Source organism: Rhipicephalus sanguineus, chromosome 6 (assembly GCF_013339695.2).
Source record: "Rhipicephalus sanguineus isolate Rsan-2018 chromosome 6, BIME_Rsan_1.4, whole genome shotgun sequence".
NCBI lineage: Eukaryota > Metazoa > Arthropoda > Arachnida > Ixodida > Ixodidae > Rhipicephalus > Rhipicephalus sanguineus.
In genome coordinates this window covers 108,051,646-108,065,441 of record NC_051181.1, presented here as the reverse complement: position 1 = coordinate 108,065,441, position 13,796 = coordinate 108,051,646, and the positions used below count along the sequence as shown (strand labels likewise).

The window sequence follows — 13,796 nt, the reverse complement described above, 5'->3', positions numbered from 1 at the left end:
ACATGGCACATCTCTCGACTCGTTCAGAGAAGCGCGTTGCGCCGTCCCATTTTTTGGTAGGGCAGATTTGCTTTACGGCACGGATTATACGAACAATCAGTATACGAGATAAGGCATGACTACCACCAAGCCCTCGAGGAAGGACATGATATTATATTTCAATCATTGCAGAGTCATTGCGGAATTGTCGGATGAAGCTGCACGATCGGCGCATGACCGAGACCTGCGGACACCAATACCACTCTTGAGAACGGACGCCGCGTGGCGACTGCAATCACTTGCACGCCGTATCGCGCTTCTACAGTGGAATACGCAGGGTTTTTCCAACGCGCGCCTGTATTCGATTGACCCAAATTTTCACCTTCGTTTGCCATCCGGGCTCTCACGACGCGATGCAACTTCGCTGTGTCGCACGTGGTTGAGCGTGACATTTACGAATGCGTATTCGTGTAACATTGGAATGGCCAGCAGTGAGGCATGCAAAATTTGCGCCTGCGAGGAGACACTTGAACACATTTTATGCCACTGCCCATCATACCAGGCTCAACGACGTAGTATGGAAGCCAAGCTCCGTCACCTGGATTCATGACCACTGACAGAAAAGAAGATCCTGGGACCTTGACCTACGGTCTCGCATATGCGCAAGGCCACGAAAGCCCTCTTGTGCTTCTTGAGGACCACCGGACTTCACGAGCGCCTGTGAACTAACAGCGCGAGTTCGTCTTGTGTAGTTTGAAGCTAACTGTTCATCCATATCTTTCTTACTCTTCTTCTTTGTTCTCTACCCTTTGTTTTCTATTATTCTCCCTTCCCCCACCCCAAGTGTAGGTTAGCCAACCGAGCCAAAGCTTGGTTAACCTCCCTGCCTTTCCTCTTCGTTTCTCTCTCTCTTGGTAACACGAGTACCGAATGAAACACTTCGCTATCTTTCACACCAGCATGTTTAGCGCCGCTGCGAGTTGTCCGAAAGCCGTGACAAAAATTTGTAAATATGACGAGGCTTGCGCTAAGGCGCGGAAGGATTGAAGCACAGCGAAGCCGGATGATTTTGAATTCTTGTGTCGTTTATACTAGGTTGATGCTAGGTTGCTACTTGTTCATTCGAGTTCGCTCCAAAGAGACGAACTCACGCTGAAAACGAGCGTTTGCACCTCCAATTGAAGCTCGGGCACGCCGTGGTTCGTGTTCGGCTTCTATAACATTGGGATCTTCCCACAGTCGTCGCTTTCTCTCCCGATCTCTGGCTCCCTCTCACTGGACGTAACCGGGGTCTTCGACTCGTTGCCGCGTCTTCTCAGCATTTCCCTCGGCTAACCGTGCTGGATCCACGCTGTCGTTCTCGTTCAGCCGCACGCCTCGCTGCTCAGTAAGCGGCTTCCTCCTCGGCAGTGCGAACGATCCTCGGCCGCCCCATGGCTGAAACTGGTGTGCCGCCGCCAGCGCGCAGGCTCTTCCTGCTTTTCCTACGAAACGGAGCGCATGCGCTGTAGCACTCGACGGCAGCGCGGGGCGCAAGGTCGTTGGTTGGAGTCGGAGCAAATAACGCGGAGTACAAACGGGTGAGCGCTGTGTCTAGGGGGGTGGGTGGATCTAAGCGCAGGGTGGGGCGGTGGTGCACGGCACATGCGCAGCAAGGTTTCGCGGAGCAGGTGCTACACCAGCTGTGGCGCCGCAGGTTGCTAGGCAAGCCGAGATGGTTTTTGCAACACCGAAGAATTTACGTCGAGCAACAAACGTTTCGCTGATAAAAAAGAACATATAGGGGGTGAAATGGGTCAAGCTAACAGCTGCAGAGGCTAGAGTGGACATTAAGGCATGTCATAAATGAAAACTGCAGTCCTATAATTAGCAAACGTTCGTATGAACAGGAGTTAGTATAAACGCTATGGCAAACTGGTACGAAATTGGCGGTTGTGGTTCAAGTGAAAAGTTATATTTCAAGGCATAAGCCTTATATGCCCCATAAAATGAGAAAAGTGACCGTAGGCGCCGGCATCAACAGTAATAATGCAAAAAGTCACGTGATCAGAGATTACGGCTTGATGACATCATCATGTGACGTCATATAACGTTGTCACAAAGCGCCATATTAGTGACGTCATTCCCACGCCATCATGTCGTCAATATGACGTCACATGAAATGATGTCGGGTGATGATGTCGTCGCATGAAATCATCGCATGGCCAAAGGCGTGCTGATTCAGGAGGCCGCACAATACAAGGTGGCGCGCAGAAAGCTTTCAATGCCTCGGATCCTAGAAGCAGTGCATAACCACGTTAGGTGCCGCAAGCGTTCGAAGAAGGGGTGGGAGGGGGGGGGCGGCATTGATCAATACATCGAGTGAAAAGGAAAAACAAACAGGGTCCCTTATGCGCTCGCCAAAAAGACTCGACGGCGAAAGCCACCTTCTTTTCCTTCTCAGTCGATATATTGATCCTCGCCCCCCCCCTTCCGAAAGCTTTCTGCACTTAACGTGGTTTTGCACTGCCTCCAGGATTGGATGCATTGCAAGCTTTCTACACCTCATCTGGTTTTGCACTGCCTCCGTGATCGGCCCCCCTCTGACCAAGTGATGGTGTCATGTGATGACGTCACCGTATGTGATGTCGTAGGGACGCCATGGGCACGCCATGATGACACCACACATGTTTGCGATCTATAACGTCATGATGACGTCATACGGTGACATCGGCATGAGCTGCTTTTTTCCGTCACTCATGTTGACGCCGACGCAGCTGGACATCGACGTCGATGGCCAATTTTCGCATTTGATGAGGCATCTAAGGCTTTCACCTTAAAAGAGGATGGCTGACAGTTCACCAACACAATCAGTGTGAGTGCCGCTGTCAGATCCGTAAGACGTGCACTCAGGTCGCTTTACTTTTTGTCGTGCTAGCACTAAAAATAATTACTCTCCCGCTAGTCCGTCACTGCTTTTTGCTCATCTATTACACATGCAATAGGGGACATTCATAATGCGTGGTACTCTGGCAACATTGGGAGCGTTCGCCATTTATTGTTGGGCGCAGTCGCGGAACCGTCTGCTAGCGTCTCCATAAGGAGAAGCCACGGAGAGGCTAAGCCACAGTCGTTGACGGAGCTTTCAGAGCAAGAAAATGCGGCCGTTTCTTTGGTCATCCAGCGCCGAACGGTCGGCGGACCTCAATGCGCTGTCAAAAATCCACGAGAGCACAGTATATGAGTTCTGCGCGCTTAAAAACTCATCCGGACGGCAGCTGCAAGCGGCGGACCGTTTCTCAAAGCCGAACGGCTGTTGTCTAGTTGCGTGCGCTTCCGATCTGAGGTAGACGTTCAAGAAAAGTGTACGTTGCAAAGGATATGCGACAGGCACACTCCTAAGATAACCTTGCACTGCAATACATTTCCCACTGCGATTACATACGCGTCATAAACACTTGTCATATATCGACACAACGTTCTTTCAGCGCCCTGTGCTACGCTGTGCTGCGTTGCTCGGCTCATTTCTCTCGCCACAGCTACACCCTTCGTGTGTCATAGCTATTTGTATTGCGATAGCAATTATATAGACACTCTCGGCTGATTTTTAACGTCGCCGTCATGTCGCGGATATATATATATATATATATATATATATATATATAATATATATATATATATATATATATATATATATATATATATAAGGCACAAAGAAAAATAAAGCAGAAAAAAACTCCGAAGCACCCGACCGGGTATTCGAACCATCGACGCCTCACTCCCCAGCCTGCTGCATTGCAAGAAAAAAAACAAAGAACACTGGGCACACCTTGCATCAGACGCCCCTGTGTGGCAAGAAACGCAGGGGGTCACTCCACGCGCCGCAGTTTAAAAGAAAAACAAATATCTACTAGCATCTGATTCTCCATTGTCAACACTTCCAGCGCGTTGCTCAAGCACAAAGACGTAACTGTGACAGGCGCTGGAAGTATCGAGATCCTTCTCGTTCCATGAGACTGTTTCCTTCTCGTTCTTCGTGTGACATTACAATTTCTTGCTATCGCATTCATTGCTTCGCCCTTGCAGTGAAACTGTGACATTTTTTTTTCAAGATAAACAAGGCATGGACATGTGCATGAGCGGTGCGCCGAAAATCAAACAAAAAAGTTACACCATCTCCCACTAAAGAGAACCATGTGGGGATGGGAAGCAGTGCACGGGTCGACTTAATGTTCCGTTCATCACGGGCACCTTGCCCAATGTTAACGCGTCCTTGCAATTGGAGCCCACCACGAATTCATTGTAGTTGCTGTTGCTGTTACTTGTCCCGAACTCTTGTTGGAGCACACCACGCGGGTTCATCGCGCGTCTGCAGAATCTCGTTCCCCGACGCCATCACGTGATTGCTGAGAGAGTGTAAGGGGGGGAGGCCACAGCGTCTTACCCAGCCCTTTACACAGGCCCGAACGCGCTAGCGCGTGCCAGCGCGTTGGCCAGCGCGTTGGCCAGCGCGTTTTCACTAGGATACAACGCGTTCGCTCGTCGCGCGTCTGCAGAATCTTGTTCCCCGAGGCCATCACATCATTGCTGAGAGAGTGTAAGGGGGAGAGGCCACAGCATCTTACCCAGGCCCTTACACTGGCCCGAACGCGCTAGCGCGTGCCAGCACACATGGTTTTATCTGCGTTACGCCAAGCTAGGAGAGCATACGGCAACCTGGGCCCCTAAAGTGCTCTGCACGTATCATCATCAAGGTGGTCGAAGAACAAGAGGAAGAAGGCTTCTCATTGGCGTGAGCGCGGGCTCAGATGGCTGCGGTGGAGGAACAAGAGGAAGAAGTCTTCTGCTTGGCGCGAGCGCGTGCTCAGGTGGCTATGCTAGGTGGTAGAAAGCGGTGGTGGTTATGCTAGGTGGTAGAAAGCGGACGCCACCGCCGGACACAGCCCCGAGCAAAAGCTGCTTCGCGTCTAAAAAATGGCCGCGTATCTGCGTTCTTCGCTGCAAATATCGCCGAAAAACGATAGTATTCTGCCGGCCGTACTACATGAAACCTGATCTCATCCGCGGTCACCCGTCATGCTGTTCTCGTACCATTTCCGTCCTGGCATGATAAATGCAATGGAAGTTTGTTTCAACAGATTTCATTTTACCGCATTATCACTGCTGGCATGTCATGTGTTCATACATCCACGACATGTAAGCAATGTTTGGGTCGCGTGTGGTACTGTATAGCACGATAGTTTGCAAAGAAGAACCATTTGTGAGACATGAGCGTATTTTATTGCGCGGAAGGGTCTATGGCTGTGCGCATGTACTACAGTGCGCCGAAGTAGACGCCCTCCCGTCTCCGGGGACGCCAGGGTGTGAGGCACGATCACGTTCCACAGTGGCACTGGCACCACTGGCACTTTGAGTGTCATCATGACAATCGTCGCCGTCCGACGCATTGCCAACCAAGCAGAGCAGAGGTCTGTGTACGCTGCGTGCCGGATATGGTTTATGCTCTACCACGTACGGTTTACGATGACGACGCGATCAACGTTAACATCAAGCGGCGCCTCGCGAGCAAGACCGTGTACATGCACGGCACGGTCACCCGCTCCCAAATCCGTGCGTGGCTGCGGGTGCTGTGTGACAGTACCCTGTACCGCTACTACGGTATAACAGTGGACGAGGAGCTCTTAGAACAGTGTATGACTGAGGTAGAGAACGAGCGTGACGAGATTGAGGTGCTTGACCCCGACTGCATAAACGTGGATGATGCTGTAGATGCGGCGCTCGCCATGACCGCAAACCAAGAAACCTTAGTTTGGGGTGAGCAGCGCTACCTCAATATCGCGCCAGGCGAGGGACTTCGCCCAGCCAGCCTGATCTTCGATGACCACTCTGAAGAACTGTTATTCCCCCAGGTTTACATGGGTAAGCCGCGCCGCATCGACCCCGAAGTGCGCGCCACGCCATTCGACCACGCCACTAGTGAAGCGCGCCGCCGGGATCCACGCGGTGTCGTTCCTTCGCATGTCCTCTACATGGCTGCCAAGATCATGCACCTGCGCCTTTCACAGGGGCTCTCAGTTACTTTCCGCAACGTGGCGAATGCTCCGGACGTTACGCGCCGCATTCTGGGCGACAAGAACTTCCTCGAGCAGTACGTACAGCACGAAACCAGGGCCACTGGCAGGTGACAGCACCATATCGTCGGCAGAGGGCTTTTTCGTGCATAGCGTCGCATTTTCAGCGCAGCCTAAGAAGCACTAGGGTCTTTAGAATTACTTATCTATGTATTTTCTAGTAAAGGAACACACCACCTAATATTTACATACTGATGTTGCGCCTCAGAAGTACCACACATCGCACCCAAATAATAAGCTGTTTACTTGTGTATTTCTGAATGCTTGCAGATTTTCCTGATCACATTCTGCTTCGGCCCACCTTCATTAAACTATCATCACCTTCTTTTCACGTGTAGCTCCGAGCTTACGTAACAGAGAAGCGACGTTTCCTGCACGTCAGGCGCTATCAGTTCTGATTTCGTCCTTGAAATTCAAGGATGAATATCACGAATTACGTGTAACTTTCGCGAATAAAAAAAATGTGTATGCCATAAATTGGCATGCGCTACAACTTTCTAATATAAACAACTACCTCCAAGTCAGGAATTAAAAGTTAATTAACGAGTTTTTGTTAATTAATCTCTTCATTGCCATTTTAGTTGCAGCAAACTATTTCCTTCTTGACATAGAGTGTGTGCGCGAAAACGTCTTGAGCGTGACTATTATACAATTTTGATAAGAAATATGCGTTCTCTTAAAAAACATCCTTCTAATTGCATGGAGGTCATGCAGCGGAAACAGTTGCAGCTGGCTAAGGGAGTAACAGACCCTCAAAGTACAGCAAAGTTAATGAGTATCCCTGGTTTTGTTCATTGCCATGACACTTCATGGAATCTGGTGTGTGAGCGCTGCCCTTGTCAGATTAAAAGGTGATCGATCTGTCTGTCATCATGTGTTTATTTTTGTGCACTTGACTATTTCAGGTTGCTTCAAGACTGCACATTGAAGCTCTACAGCTGCATTTGACCAGGAAGCCTCCTTGGAAACTTCGTGTCTCGAGGTAGTCAAGACGTGTCCAAGAATTCGGAATAGCCACGCTTAAGGTCTGGCCGTGAGTGGTCTCGAATCAGTGCAACCTGCTGTCCTTTTCGCCAGAATGCCACCTGACCCTGACATGGTCTGGGAACACGACACTGCCAAGCTCATGCACGCAAGCTGTGTCACCTATTGGGGTCCTGTATCTCAGATGACTACATGAGAATCCTGTACTACATGAGAACTACACATGTTGCATGTTTTGCGCTGTATGCCACATAAAATATGTAATGGATGTCGCAAAGAAGTGCTTGATGGCTGGCCATTGATTCCTATTCATAAAAACTGACTGCTGGCTATGCTAATGTTTATGCCAGGTCTAGTATATTGCCGCATTTGACAGTAATGAACGATGTTAGCGAAACTATTGCTTTTCATATCTCACTCATTCTGACAGTAATGTGTCTCGCTGTATTTCTGGACGGTGTTTCTGTATTTCAGTTCTGTACAGAACTCTCCATACCACCGCTAAATATATATATTTATATATATCATACCTTATATATATAAGGTACTTGACACACGACGTACGTTTTAGCATTAGCATAGTGCTAAAACGTACGTCGTGTGTCAAATGCCTTCCTACAGTATCAGGACCTTCGTGATCTTTCTGTAGCTCTTATATTTAAGGGTCATTCCATGCCAAGTGTCCCAGACGTGGCGCTCGCACATCGCAGCTTTTGCTGATAAAATTTGTGCCTTTTTCCTGTGCCACATGGAGTATTGTGGCAAAACATTCTTGCTCGAAAAAATTTTTGACGGTCCTGGCACCCCCTCGAATTTCGCTTCTATTTATTAAACTGTACCTAATAGAAAAATGTGTATAAAATCTACTTTTGTCTGTTGAGCTTCTAAACTGCGCTTGCGCTATCGCAGAGGTTCTGTTTAGTTGTCCCATTCATTATTTCCGATTTTTTTTTGTGTTTCACTACCAGCTACGTAGCTTCAAAAACTACAAAAATCTTCAAAGTTCGTGAATTTTTCTTGAGCTATCTGGAACTCACCCTAACCAATATTAATAATAGCCTGATTTCCAGGAAAGTGTATTTTAGTACAGAAATGTTTAGGGGTAAAATAGACTTCAGATCTTTCCGAAAAAAAATTGTGAAATTAGAGAAAATGTACGATTTGTTGCATGTTTGACCATATTTTTCATACTGATGCGGTCAAAGTAAAAATCCTCGTAATGCGGCGTTTGATAAAAGACTTCATCGTTAAGTAATGAAAAAAGTCTTATCAAATCATTTTTTTCTTTTAAGGAAGAAAATAATTTTTGAATTTGGCCCTCCGAACGCGCAGTGCATTTCATTTTGTTGCCACTTCGCCGCAAAGCACGTGGTAGTCCTTGCAGCTGACACTCGTCACAGGCAGCGGCCAGATGCGAGATGTATGTCAGCGGCTCGTGAGTGGTCGAAAGTCTTGTCGCGCTGTCAGGGCGACGAGTAATGAATTTGCGTTACAATGAGCATTTGCTAGGCGGGCCCAATGGGAAATATGGACGCCCGAGAGCAGCATGTGGAGTCGTTGGCACAATGTCCTAGAGGGACGTCTGCACAACTAGCATACACATACCGAAAGAAATAATGCACATTGTACACACTTTCTTTCGGGCTATACGTGTTGTGCAGATGGCCTCTAGCACAATGTGCCAACGACGCCATAGGCTGCTCTCGGGCGTCCATACTTCCCATTGGGCCCGCCAAGCAAGCTCACATTGTAACGCGAATTCATTACTCGTCGCCCTGACATCAACGTGACAAGACTTTCGACCACTCACGAGCCACTGACATACATCTCGCATCTGGCCGCTGCCTGTGACGAGTGTCAGCTGTAAGGGCGACCACGTGCTTTGCGGCGAAGTGGCAGCAAAATGAAATGCACTGCGCGATCGGAGGGCCAAATTCAAATTTATTTTCTTCCTTAAAACAAAAAAAAATGATTTGATTAGACTTTCTTCGTTACTTAACGATGAAGTCTTCTATCAAACGCCACATGACGAGGATTTTTACTTTGACCGCATCAGTATGAAAAATACGGTCAAACATGTGACAAATCGTACATTTTCTCAAATATCACAATTTTTTCGGAAAGATTTGAAGTCTATTTTACCCCTAAACATTTCTGTACTAAAATACACTTTCCTGGAAATCAGGCTATGATTAATATTGGTTAGGGTGAGTTGCAAATAGCTCAAGAAAAATTCACGAACATTGAAGATTTTTGTAGTTTTGAAGCTACGTAGCTGGTAGTGAAACACAAAAAAAAATCGGAAATAATGAATGGGACAACTAAACAGAACCTCTGTGATAGCGCAAGTGCGGTTTCGTAGCTCAACACACAAAAATAGATTTTATACACATTTTTCTATTAGGTACAGTTTAATAAATAGAAGCGAATTTCGAGGGGGTGCCATGATTGTCAAAATTTTTTTCGACCGAAAGTCTTTTTGCCACAATACTCCATGTGGCACAGGAAAAAGGCACAAATTTTATCAGCAAAATCTGTGATGTGCGAGCGCCACGTCTGGGACACTTGGCATGGAATGACACACACACACACACACACACACACACACACACACACACACACACACACACACACACACACACACACACACACACACACACATACACACACACACACATATATATATATATATTGAGAGAGCGTAGGCATCGGCAAGTTGGTAATTCATGTTTGACTTTTTGAGCGCGCAAAAGAACAGGGACGAAAAACGACGCAGACACAGCGCTGACTTCCAACATATGCTTTATTTTCTACAGTGGTACATATATATATAGACAACAAAAAGCAACGCACGCAGGCGCATTGTACAGGAAGGCTTCATGTAAAACCACAAATAAGTATGCATGATAAGCAATCAAACAACCTGATACCGGATTTTTTTCTTCTTTAAGAGATCAAGCGGTCATTCCTGACTACCACTATCGTCTAGTCACCCCGTGGGCCTTGCTTAGAAAGTCTAGTTCTTTTTGGATAGGTCAATTGAAGGTGCACTAATTCACATGTCTCCCAAACTTGCAATCTTCGCCGCTTCAATTATCTCACGTGTTGTTTGTGCCTGGCTCCTTCCTGTCGCAGTGCACTGCGAATACATGGGATCGCACCCACACTTCCTGCAGTGGAAAGCCAAATGTCCCACACCTCCAGTTCGCACGTTATTTGCGTGCTCACGCAGCCTGTCATTGGCACACCGTCCCGTCTGCCCTATGTATTTCTTGCCACAGGACAGCAGTAACTCATAAACGATGTTGTTCTCACATTTAACAAAGCTTTCTTTGTGCTTTTTTTTGGCACCTGGGTTTTTCAGAACCACTGCAGGAGGCCTTGCACAGATTATAAAGCTTGTTTGGTGCTGAAAGGACGACTCTTACGTTGGCGTTGTTTCCTATCTTTTTCAGCCTATGTGAGACATCGTGAAGGTACGGTATGACGGCGCATTTCTGCTTGACAGGCTCCGTTTCTGGTGAAGCCTGCTCCTCACCCTCGCGAGCATGTTTGACAGTCTTGAGAAGACCCTCCGCCACAGATGTGACGACATACTGAGGAAACCCCGCCTTTTTCAGGCAGTCAGCTTGCGCCTGGAAACTACACGAACACTTGTGAGGACATGAGCGGCGAAGCGCATTCATTAGGGTTAATTTTGCAATACCCCTTTTAACTAGCTTGGAGTGGCCCGAAGAAAACGGCAGAAGCGGCTTATTGGCCCTAGGCTCGTACGACCAGCAGACCTGGTCTCGCTCAAAGAACATTCGTAAGTCAAGAAAACGCAAGGCGTTGTTTTGCGGCATTTCATGCGTGACTGCGAGCGGTTGCAGGAAACGCGTGAACAGATCAAGTACGTTTGAAGAATCATTGCCAAATTCGCCTGGACTTGATTCTAGAAAGACAACGTAGTCGTCTACATATCTAAACACCTTCTTTACATTTGTGCCTGTTAGCTCTGTTTCTAGTTTCTAGTAACAGGACAGCGCGACAAAAAAAAAAGGGTGACCTTATTTTTAGGTCTGGCGGTCCCATGCCGCCAATTTCCCACAGGGTGGGTGCCCTCCCAAGCGACTTTGAACTTCGTTCTGCCGAGCACCAGGCCGGAAGTGCGCTTGTCCCTATTTTACCGGTAGGTACCCGGCGGCAGCAATTCTCTGCCTCCCACAGCAGAGGCGGATGCTCAACTATTTCACCAAGGCTGTGGTGGGTTAAGGTGCGCCCAGGGGTCTTTGCATCCGTTAAGGTGTAGCCACCGCAGCGGTGGCTTCATGGTTGAGCGTCCGCTTCCAATGCGGGAGGTACCGGGTTCGATTCCCAGTGCCGACCGGGAACCCACCGGTTTTTCCAAAGGGGTAGAGGAGTACACCTACCTGGCGCTCGGTTGTTAATGGGTACTCATCTCTAAAGGTGGCCCCATAAGGTTCTGCAAAGACCCCTGGGCGCACCTTAACCCACCACAGCCTTGGTGAAATAGTTGAGCATCCGCCTCTGCTGTGGGAGGCAGAGAATTGCTGCCGCCGGGTACCTACCGGTAAAATAGGGACAAGCGCACTTCCGGCCTGGTGCTCGGCAGAACGAAGTTCAAAGTCGCTTGGGAGGGCACCCACCCTGTGGGAAATTGGCAGCATGGGACCGCCAGACCTAAAAATAAGGTCACCCTCTCTTTTTTTTTTTTTTTTTTTTCAACCATGTAGCCACCGCTCGTCGTTCTGGTGGACGAAGTGCACTTTACGGTGCTGTGATGTGAATATCATATGTAACATTCGTTAATGTATTCCTCCGGGGTTGAGCAATGCTCCAATATAGCTTCCTGAATCATAGGAACGCAAATGTAATGTTTATTAGACTGCTATAAAAGAGGAGCCAATACTGGAACTACAGACGTTCATCTGATATGACGCCTGTATCGTAGGTGTACACATCGTAGGAGTATCATGTAGTGTTTATTGCTGTCTTGTAAAATTAGATAGCCAGCACCACAACCACAATTGACGTTGCACCGATGTACGCCTGCGTAGGCTGTTTTTCCAAGCCAGTTTATAGACCTGGCGTGGCTCAGTGGTAGATTACCTGATTGCCACGCAGAATGCTTGGGTTCGATTCCTGCTGGGATCCTAATTTTTATTATTTCCATTCGCTGAGTCAACGCTGCCGATGTTGGTTTTCCTCAACGCTCTAGCATTTAAGTTACCAACGTCTGTTCTCGCCGTTCCTGTGTAGATATAAACTGTCAATCACCTGTGGCGCATACCCGTACACCGCGGCCCGTAGTAAACGGGTATGTGCCACACGAGTCTAGTGGAAAGGGTTTGACGACGCACGCGACAGGATTTTAACGTTATTCATGTCATGACCCGGCAATCATATTCATCAAATCCTCTTACCCTCTCATGCAAATTTTGGTCTACACCAACTTACGGAGGCGATCATGAGAGCACCCAGACGTAGGCGGATAGATAGATAGATAGATAGATAGATAGATAGATAGATAGATAGATAGATAGATAGATAGATAGATAGATAGATAGATAGATAGATAGATAGATAGATAGATAGATAGATAGATAGATAGATAGATAGATAGATAGATAGAAACGCTCAAAGTGCCAGAGGTTCGCTAAGAAATGCTTCGCATTTAATAACATGAAATTCCTCTCACGTACGTCGTCAAACCCTCTCCTCCAGACACGTGTGGCACATACCACAGGCCACGGTATGCGGGTATGCGTCACAGGTGATTGACAGTTTATAAACTATCTTCCCAGGAACGGCGAGAACAGATAATGGCAATTTAAATATGAGAGCGCAAAGAAAGACAGTGCAAAGAATAAAAATCAGAATCCCAGCAGAAATCGAAGCCAAGCATTCTGCGTGGCTGTCAAGTATTCTACCACAAAGCCATGCAACATCTTCAAACTGCTTTGCAAAAAGACCCTATCGCAGGCGTAATGTCCGTGCAGCGTCAGTTGTGGTCCCAGTGCTGGCTATCTAATTTTATAACAAAGCAGTAAACATTACTTATGTACCCCTATGATTCAGGCGTTATGCCGGGTTAACATCAATTGTAGTTCAAGTGTTGGCTCCGCTTTCATAAAAGTCTAATGAACATCACATTTGTATTCCTATGATTCAGCAAGCTGTATTTAAGCATTGCTTGACCACGGAGAAATACGCTGGCGAAAGTTACGTATGATATTCACATCATCGCACCGTAATGTGCACTCCTGTCTTTGCTGAGATCATATGCAGTTATTTCTTGCACTTAACATTGTTCTGTGTTGCCTGGACCTTGTGTGTGAAACCAGTCCAGGAACAGTGCTGATAACAAAATAAATATGCCGTAATGTATACATATTTGGATAATGAGACTCATAAAAATTCGGCAGATCCCACGTACCGTGGAGTCAATGTTATGCGAAGCATGCGGCGGTAAGGTGACTGTGGCGTAATCTTTTTTTACTGAGTGAAACGTTACAAAATGGGCGCTAAAGATTTGTATAAATTTTATACGCACACATATGTGTTGAAGAGCCGCATATGTGTTATATAACCAGTTGCTTACAGTTGGGTAACGCTGCCAACGGCAACGTGGGTATTACCAACACCAGATGCAGTAAGCTGATATGTAGTGCTTATACTTGTCCGTTATGATGGAGAACGCACGCACGTTTTCACGAACCC

At 47.4% G+C, this 13,796-nt stretch overlaps 1 protein-coding gene across 1 annotated transcript in view; it reads right to left on the bottom strand.

The window, feature by feature from the left end:
- The window catches only part of LOC119396126 (uncharacterized), a 280,780-nt gene that overhangs the window by 35,139 nt on the left and 231,845 nt on the right, over positions 1 to 13,796 (bottom strand). The window lies entirely within an intron of this gene.